Source organism: Tachypleus tridentatus, chromosome 2 (genome assembly GCF_004210375.1).
Source record: "Tachypleus tridentatus isolate NWPU-2018 chromosome 2, ASM421037v1, whole genome shotgun sequence".
Lineage (NCBI taxonomy): Eukaryota > Metazoa > Arthropoda > Merostomata > Xiphosura > Limulidae > Tachypleus > Tachypleus tridentatus.
Window position 1 is genome coordinate 103491212 of NC_134826.1, and position 10149 is coordinate 103501360.

General features: G+C 37.0%; 1 protein-coding gene across 9 annotated transcripts in view; it reads right to left on the reverse strand.

Annotated features, from left to right (window-relative positions):
* The window catches only part of LOC143244735 (serine/threonine-protein phosphatase 4 catalytic subunit-like), a 47591-nt gene extending 46280 nt beyond the window's left edge, over positions 1-1311 (reverse strand). For 2 of the 9 annotated variants that reach the window (XM_076489929.1, XM_076489924.1), the window contains exon 1: positions 663-935. The gene's annotated coding sequence lies outside the window, so the exon portion shown is untranslated. Of the gene's footprint in view, positions 1-662; positions 949-1197 lie in introns of those variants that run through there. The other 7 variants (XM_076489930.1, XM_076489932.1, XM_076489931.1 and 4 more) reach the window with 7 other exon arrangements.
* Between the last annotated feature and the right edge of the window lie 8838 nt (positions 1312-10149).

A 10149-nucleotide genomic window follows, 5' to 3' on the forward strand; every position in this document is an offset into this window, starting at 1 on the left:
GAAGTAAAATTTTCTGAGAAAAAAATCTCAACTAAAACCTCACAATGTTTTCATTAAATAACATTTTCTAGTATAAGAAGTTTATCTATACCACGTTTTGAACCATGTTTTAGATTGTTAATGATGGAGTTTCATTGCTGTTAAAATATGCCTGTTTTCATAGAACTAAATGTTCGATAAAAATTGTATGTATTAGTGGATACACTATAAGATGCCGAGTTTTACACTAAGTTATGTTCAAGTCACACATATAAAATTATTGATAACAACACGATCGTGTTACAAAAATCACCCTTCCATACACAGCATTTACTATTAGTAACAGTATTACTTATGAGAAACTTAAAAAGTACATTTAACTTTAAATTTAAGATTTATATTGAAAATCTATTGCTCCGTAAGAAGTATGGCTTTAAACGTATTTAAAACTTACAAGCTAAGTAGTTTTAGTAATCCTTTATTAATATTACATTACTGTTAGTTGAATTTGCTAGCCTAAACTTTAATCTTAAATTAAAATACAATTTTTAAAGATACAAGTTACATTTTATACATTATTTATAGACGAACTCCATAAACGTTAAAATGTTAATTTTGCAATATTTGATTTCAACACGTTATCATGCGCTTACAATTTGTTGACTATTTTTAATTTACCTTACCTAAGTTCTCTTTAATTCCAATGTACACTGATATAAAATTAATCACAACATAACAAATTCATGAAAATTTTATTTAACTCGTACCTATCCAGTTCGTCCGAAATGCTACACTGCTCAAACGATCTTTTGACAATCACTCATGACTACGACAGGCTTCAAGGGTTAGCTAAATAATTTAAGTATTTAAATACAATTTTATTTTCTTACAGCATTTTCTTTTCTTTTTTTTGTGATGCTGAAATGTAACATAAAAATGAGTTATTGAAAACAATAACTGACCTCTTAGTTTTGGTGGAATGTAAAAGACTGACTTATCATTAATTACACGAATTTAAAAACAAAAACCAACACACGAAAATATTAGTAGAAGGTAGTTGTGCTCATGTATAAGAATGTAGCATAAAACTTTATAAGCCACTTGCATTTCTACATATGTTAATATACAAGAGTAATTATAACAATTAACAATATTAAAATCATCGGTAATTGGTTCATAGATTTGTTACACAGGCTGCTAAATAAAAACAGTACATACTTTACAATAAAATCTTCAACATGAGAAAGAACAAAATATTCTTGTCGGAAATTTGCCAGTTTCTATTGCAGATTTGATTTTCTGCTGCCATCTCTTCGAAGATTTGTTATACAATTGTCATTTTCCACTATTAGACAGATTGAACAAGCAAATTTATAAATAAATGTGATAACCAGCAAGTTAACAGGATGGCATTTAGATAAACAAAATCTCCTTTCCACCCATCGAAATAGATAAGCAAAGCAATAAAACAAAACGGATATTATTCCTCACATTCAACGAAAGCTTAAACAGATTATACTACGAGCATATATAACAATATCAAGCAAATAATTTACCAGGAAAAACGGCTTTTTTATTTGCGCTTTAAGATGTTATTTGTTACCTTTAATTTGGTTTGTTTTTAATTTCGCGCACAGCTACTCGAGGACTATCTGCGCTAGCCGTCTCTACTTTAGCAGCTAGTCATTACCACCCACTGCCAACTTTTGGTCTACTCTTTTACCAACAAATAGTGGGATTGATTGTCAATTATTATGCCCTCAAGGCTGAAAGGGCGAGCATGTTTGATGTGATGAGAATTCGAACCCACGACTCTCACATTACGAGTCGAGTGCTTTAGCATCTGGCCGTGCTGGGCCTGTTTTATCTTAAACAGCAAAGAAAATAACAATTTGGTAATATACAAAAATCACTAATATTAAAAGAAGTTTCAAAAACACATTTTATTAATTTACATTATTTCTAATTGCATAAACATAGCGAACAGGCCAGGAGTGGGAGAACTGTCCCTTCTCTGAAATCCCGACAGACCATAGATATGGCAAAATAGGAGACAGTACTTCCATTTTCAGAAGTCAAGTATCTTGTATGCTTCCATACCAGTGTAGGTGGAAAATTAAACTTAACAATATAACTGGTGGAGCCCCCCGCTAGTACAGCGGTATGTCCACGGATTTACAACGCTAAAATCAGGCTTTCGATTCCCCTCGGTGGGCTCAGCAGATAGCCCGATGTGGCTTTGCTATAAGAAAAACACGTAACTGGTGGAAATATGATTTTGAATTCAACATTTATTACACTACAAAACTATTAGGTCTCTTTTTTTCTTTAAGCTAGTAATTATCGTCATATAATTCATTGCTGATAACATTTAGAAAACTCATAAAATACTTGCAAAATTGATCTAGCAACATAGAGTGACACATATATTGATGAATATTGTGTATATCTCCTACGTGTTCCAATAAATTGCACGCCTTCATTATAGGGTCACTAACAGCCGCACTTTTAGATTTCATATCCTTGGATTTCACGGTTTCACAAAAATGTGGTCGTCATCCGTCCCAAAAAGTCGCGTAAACTTCCCTAAGGGTAGTGAATTACGTGCAAAGAGTGCTGGAAGGAAATTCTTTCGGACTATAAAGACAAGCGCACGAAAAAATTCACAAAGGCCAGGAAGTCAAGTTCGGTGCAGTCGTTGATTTAAATCGATCACAACTCATCATCAAGATTCTCACCAATTCTAGGGACATGAATAACTTTGAGTGGTTATGGGCTACAGCACAGATCTTCACTAGTCAGATAGAAGAAGGAACTGAACGAACTATATTCACATTCAAGGAGGTAAGAGCACCAAGAAGTGAAACACCCCGCCACTTGCAAATGCTTACTGGATAAATCAACTTATACTATACAAGTAAAAACTTCTTTAAAATTACCACTGTATCAATACACTAATATCAAAGTCTTGGCAAAGTACTATGTGAAACAAATGCATGCTTCAAATTTAATGATCAAGATATTTTATGTGCCTTGGGGGATTCTGTGCTGAATGATTCACCTTCAGATAACAGCTTTGAAGTGGTATAAGATTTTATTTCACTTGGAAAGACCTTCTAGATGTCGAGAAGAACGTATGTATTTATTATTCTATGCCAAAATTCGGGCATGTCTTGTCTTAACTTAAAATTGAAGTAAATGTTTGCTTTCCCTTAAAAAGATTTGGGCTTGTACAACTTTATGCAGTACAATATCAACAACTTTAACTTTTATAATACTTTTCACATTTCGTGTTCTGCCATCATTAATGAATAAAAAGTGATCTTCACTGTGTATTTTGTAAATAATAAATCTAATATAAATTTTTTGTTTGTTTTTGAATTCGCGCAAAGCTACACAAGGGTTATTTGCGCTAGCCGTCCTTAATTTAGCAGTGTGAGACTAGTCATCTCCACCTAACGCCAACTATTGGGCTAATCTTTTACCAACGGATAGTGGGATTGACCGTCACATTATAACGCCCCCACGGCTTAAAGAGCGAGCATGTTTGGTGCGACGGAGATTCGAACCTGCGACCCTCAGATGACGAGTCGAACGCCTTAACCCACCTGGCCACGGCAGGCCAAGCCTTTTAAAAATGTGTATGTTTTAAGCAAACGAAATAATTGTAAGATGTACTTTAATACTTTTAATATTATATATGCCTGTTTCAATAGCAATGTGGAATAAACTTTTCACCATTTAACACTCTGACACTTTCTCTTAAGTCAAAATCGTTACACAGCGCCTGATCACAGTTCCTCAACTGAATAACTTTGTTTTATATACATGTTTAGTTTTTAAAATGTTGGGATTCATATCTTAGGTGTCAGAATTGCAGTTCAACAGTACTACACGTTTGGGGCCTGGCATGGCAAGGTGGTTAAGGCACTGGACTCGTAACCCGAGGGTCTCAGGTTCAAATCCTCGTCACACCAAAATGCTCGCCCTTTCAGCCGTGGGGGCATTATAATGTGACGGACAATCACATTATTTGTTGGTAAAATAGTCCAAGAGATCGACCATGTGCTGGTCGATCAGCAGTGCCATCCCTACATGCACTCGTCCATCACACATCCTGTTATTTGGTATAAAGAAATCTGCCAAAAGGTGATTGCATCGGCAGGTTTTAGAAATATTTCTTGTAAAGAAAGACACATAGGATGATAGGAATAAATAAATGTTTTAATGCCATCTAGACTAAAATGGAAACTTCGTCAATTCCATTGAAAGATGCCATTTTTATTCAAGTGGAGAAGAACTGGGTGGACAACCCTTCAGTTTAAGACCATGTCGTTTTTATTTATTAAAAGAAGGTCTGTCAATATCCATAGACTCTACCCTGGGCCGAGTGGACAGGCATCTGTCAGTGGATGGAGATTCCAGTGGCTGACTATATGATAAAAATAATCATTTTACACCTCAGGGCCATAGAAGGTGGACCTGAGCAGAGACTTGAAGCTGGAACAAAAATGGACCTGGAGAGCCACTGAAAAGAATGGTGGGGACAGAAACAGGAGTAGACATTAACTTGTCAATTTTCTTATCTATGGAGGGCAGAAGAATCTTCCCATGGTTTCAAAATGACTCTGATGGAAACACAGAAAGATCTGTTTGCGCTACCTCTGTAACAATGGTATGTAGTGTAGCAGCGTATGTCCAAGGTGGAGTTGGAAAAATAACTTCTGAGGCTCGGGGTAAGAAATGTTAACGGTTTTCTAAAAGCTGCACCTCTTTCTCTTCCACCAACTTAGGGCTAGAACAAAAGTAAGAGGGGTTGGAACCACTACAGTTAACACAGTGTGGCTCTATTTTACACTCGTAGGCATTGAGATCTTTTGCTACCACAATGAGCACACGTCAAAGAATCACAACATGATGTCTTTAAATGTCCAAACTGCTGGCACTAGAAACATCAGAGAGATCAGGAATGTATGGCTGTACCTTACAGTTCAGATAACTTACCTTGACACAGACAGGTGAAGGTGGTGATGTAAAAGTCAAAATTAAGACATTGATCAGCTGAATAATTCCGCTTTCGCAAGTGTACATATGGCACAAACCAGAAACCTGTTAATTGAAGTAACCAGCGAGGATCTCAATGATTACTTCACCTGAGGAATTCAGAATAGCATGGGGAGTAACCTGAGTGAGTACATATCCAATGGCCTTAGAATTCAAGAATAGTTCAATGTGTTTTGGAGAGATGTTTCCACCAAGATGCCCTCAAAATGTAGCTTTTTGACATACTTGGGAGCAGGGGCGTAGATTTTTTACACCCGATGGGGAGGATGATTTTTGCAACCACTTATGTGAACTGTTCAATCTGCAAATTGATAATCTCTGATTACGTGAACCTTAAAGCTGTAAACATGCAGTCACAGAGTAATTTTGTTGCCACGATACTTCAAGGTTTCCATGTAGGTTTGTATAAGTGAGGTGTTGTGAACAGTTTTCAAAATGTTAACAGAATAAAGACAAATGTGTTACAATTTAACTGCCACATGAATTTATTCCTGCACACCGAACAGTATAAAAGATGGCCATTATACTTGACAAGGTTACTAATACCTTTCATTGCATGAATTACGTTTTCAAATATTAATAAAATTAGTAATTACCCTTGATAAGTTTATATCTACTGAAAAACTGTTCATGTTGTTTGATAAAAATAATTAAAATGTCTTTGCGAACTCTTGAAAATTACATATCAATACAATGTAGCACACAATTATTCATACTCTTCATTAAAGTAAGATTCATTTATTCCTCCAGTCTACGTGTTCCTAAACGTAGACCTCCTTTGTGATGATCTGTTTATGAATTCTTTCATAAGCTCTTCTATATTTATCTTGTCGACCTAATCTTTGTGAGTGTGACAAACTGCCACATGGTTGAGGCGGCATTGAGACATAGTTGACCTTAACCACGTCTTCAACCGTCTTAATGATGAAAAGCTGCGTTCACATTTGCAGCTGGATACTGAACATACAAGCAAAATTTTCATGAGAAGAAACACTTCACTAAACATCTGTTGGCTTGTTTCATGCATTTTACAGTAAGCATCCTTCGCACCTATCAGAGATACTGCTTTTGTTGTTCCATTGAACATGGGTAACTGAAACTCGAGCCGTTGTGCAGAGATTTCTGGATAGAAGTTTATAACCGAGTTTTCAATCTTGCCAGATGTGATCAAGTTCTCAAGTGCCAGATATTGCCTCAAGTCATTGTTGTCTGCATTGAATCTAGTGGTCAGATGTTCTATGACTGTGTCCATAAATTCAAAATATTGGCTTCTGTAGTAATCTCTAGCTGTTGCAGAATGGTGTGCTGAGCCATCACCTGTGATCCTTCTGGGGGGTTTGCGAATGCGTGGTAGTTCAATAGGCACCAGATCTAGGGAAGTTACCTTTTTCTCAGCGTCACCAAATATCTTGTTGTAATTTTCCTCTGTTCACAATACCTGCAGTTGCTCAACTGTCATTGCAGATGCTTCAATCATGCCAGATACTGTCGCTGATTTTGGTTGGAATACACGGTTAAATTCTTCTCATGCAACTAATGGATGCTGAGCCATCAACAATCGTAAAACTGTCTTTGTCAAATCTGTCCAGCAGACCTCGTGCTTTCACTGCTACATCTGATTTATCATTTGCTAATTCAGACAAAGACCTACTAGAACTGTCTATATATAAAGATTGTCTTGTATTTGCCTGACCTCTGAAGCAAGACACCAAGTTCATGTTCCCACTGGATAGAATCTCGAACACATTCACAAGCTTCAACTGCATGTTGCATTATTAGATTAGCCTTGTGTGCTCCACAGTGAAAAAACAAAGCTGATGGTTGCTTCTCTTTCATTTTTGCCTGGCATCCACTGTACGCACTACGCATGTTAGCGGCTCCATCATAAGTTTGTGCTCTTAATCCTAACAGTGGTAAACTGAGTCTAGTCAGTACATCAAGTATAGTGGAGGATATTGTTTCACCAGTTGTATTGAAAACACTGTACAAACCAAAAAATGTCTCACGGACGTCAAGGTTCTCATCTACGTATCTTACATATATTGCTTCCTGTTCGGTACCTGTAACATCTTGAGTGCCATCAACCATTAATGAAAATATTTTACTTTGCTGCACTTTGTGTGCTATGTTCCTCAGTATTTGATGGCTGAACATCTCCAATGTTTCATTTTGAGCCTGGGGTGATGTGAATGTGGTTTTCTTTGACAAGTAGGCCGTCAATCAGGATCTTACTCTTCCAGGAGCTTCATTAACTGCCGGAAGTTCTCCTCCATATCAGTATGTCCACGTAATGTTAAACCTTGACGCAGTAAGAAACGCAAACTTCTGAATATTTTGACTAGACTTCTTTTGCATTCTTCCTGCTGCTTCTTTTTCCCATCATGTAGCTGGATAGTCACTGGAGTTACATCAAGAGAACTTTCTGGAGATATAGCGAATCTATGCTGAGAGGAGGATTGGTGTTCGTTGAATTTCTGTTTTGCTTTTTTCCAGTTGGAAAACTGGTGGATATGAAGGTTTACTCCACTGGCCTCTCCAATTTTCCCGTAAAAACGCCTCTATTTTCCGCCATGGCACAATGAAAGCATATGACTTTTTCAGTCTGATTGTCGAAGTGCAGCCATGGGAACTCATCAAACCACTTGCCCTGGAAGTTGATGTTTTGAGATTTTGCTTTCTGTCGTGGTATTACTTGTGTGTCTGGATGATATGGCTTTTCACACTGTATCTGTGAAGTGTCAGATTTTTCATTATTGCACAAACTTGTTTCACAAATATCTGGTGTTCCATGATGTGCAATAGTTGCACAAGCATTTTCAAATTCGTCCTCTGATGAACATGGTATTTCCTCTGTATGGCAAGTTTCTATTCCTTTGCTTGAGGTTGTTGGATTATCTGCATCTGCGGTGTCACTTGTAGTACCAGTAAATGGCTTGCAGAACTGTCTAATATCGGAAAGTTTCAGACACTTGCTTGTCATAATTCGAATCTGTTTCCCAGATGACTCAACAGTCTAAAATACATTCTTTATTGAAAAACTCTAACGTATAACGAACGAAAATAGAACAGAATGGAAGTAGAACTGAACTTACAATGTATTTAAGTGGAACGCCCGAACCTCACAGTGATTACCGATCCGACTGACTGCCTGGGCATCGCTAGGACAATAATGTGCGCTAGTTACAACACAAGTAATTGCAAGTTTCTCGAAAAATACTTAAACAATCACAAATATATTATATTCCTGTTAAAGTTCATCAAAAGGCAAACACGTTGTGATATAATGTCTATAAGCATGTCTATTATATAAAAACACCTGAACAAAAACTAGAAATACAATTTGAGTGGTGGCTTCAGGCCGTTGAAATCGCTCCTTTTGTGTTCTAATTATACAAGAAAATACAATACTTTTACTATCTATGATAAGAAAATATATTGTTCTTTTACCATAATGCACCAGTACTTTATTAGAGGGCGGTGATAATCTGAAATTTCATGGATGATTGAGGGCCACAAACACAGGTCTAATGAGCCCTGTTGTAAAATCGAGGCTCAGACTAAAGGGAGCGGAGGGGGTGACGTAGGGCGCGTCTGGATCCGAGCGACCCGAACCTGTCGTTAACTGTACACTAAACGTACACTATGGTCAGCAGCTTCGGCAGCTAAGGAGAGTAAAGCATTCGACAACAGAACCAGCTAGACATGCATAAGAACAAATGGCGTAGGAAAACCGCACAATATACACATAAGATTGATGGAGCTACAAGCTACAAATGGACGCCAAATCTAGATCACAGGAGTTTGCGCTTGAAAGTAATATTTTCGAATTTCATGCTCTGTTCAATCTGTTGTGATGAAAATTTTACTTAATCTTACACTACGTACAAGACGTATGTAGATTCTGTGATAGTGCTTGCAAGCCTTGCATGTATACTTAGGCCTATTGACCGATACTTTCGAACTATCGCTTAGATCGAAAAGCTTAGAAGCACGTCTATATTAAAGATGTACATTTCGGCTACTGAAAAAGCCTACATCTAGGCCTAATTATGTAATTCGATTGGTAAGAACACGAGAATCACAAGAACAAACACACAATTTGTAGGCCTGTGATGCAATAAAACAATTCAACAGACCAATCTGTAGGGGGGGTTATTGTATGCCCCATACCCCCCACCTAAAATGAAGGGGAGATGTATACCCTCCATCCCCCTCCCCAGGATCTTCTCTCTTGCTTGGTAGAGCCAGCATGTTCCACTGACCCCTTCTGAATAAAAAAGGGAGGCATTTTCCCAAAGGATTTATAAGACAAAAATAAAGGATTAAAAATCGAGGCACAGATATGGATGGTAATCGTAACTGTGTAACAGTAGTTTACCTATACGAGTAAGCTGTTGTTTTACAATTTCATTGTATGAATTGAGGTATACATAATAAACAAAGAAAAATTCAGTGCTCACTGACCCCACCCACCATGGAGTCCTACAAAGGGATGCGCTACAATGCCAAAGGATACTACAGAAGGTTGGTTAGTTCAAATAAGAATCAATCTCTTAACAAATAATTGCCAGTAAGTCGAGTCACCTGAAGCCTGAGCAAATGTGCTGGTGGAAGGCACAATTTCTGACTTGCTAACATTTATTTCAGAACCCATAATGCAAACCAAATATAACCATGTTAGTGAAAAAGAGAAACATGACAAATTAATTAATGTTTGTGATTAGGCACCAAAAGTGAAATAATATCACTGCAAAATATTAAAATGGAAACTATAGGATGTAAACTCGAAATAAACACTGTGAGAATTCAGATTTGATTTGAGAGAGCACTAAATAAAATGCCTTAACATAAATACCATCAAACCAGAATTTTTAGCTTTAAATAGTGGCATAAAAAGATTGACATGAGTGATGTTTATTGACAAAGTCTTGTTGCATGATACTTCGCATGCAATAACTGGTTAAACAATCTGTACCAAGAGATTATAAAGGAAAAAATGCCTTGTAGTGTGATAAAAAAAAGTTCTTGCAGAGAGGGCAGGGCTTAAAGGATAGCTATGTATGTGAGAGTAAGTGAGGAACCATGTCAGGAGAGACCTTTTGAAGT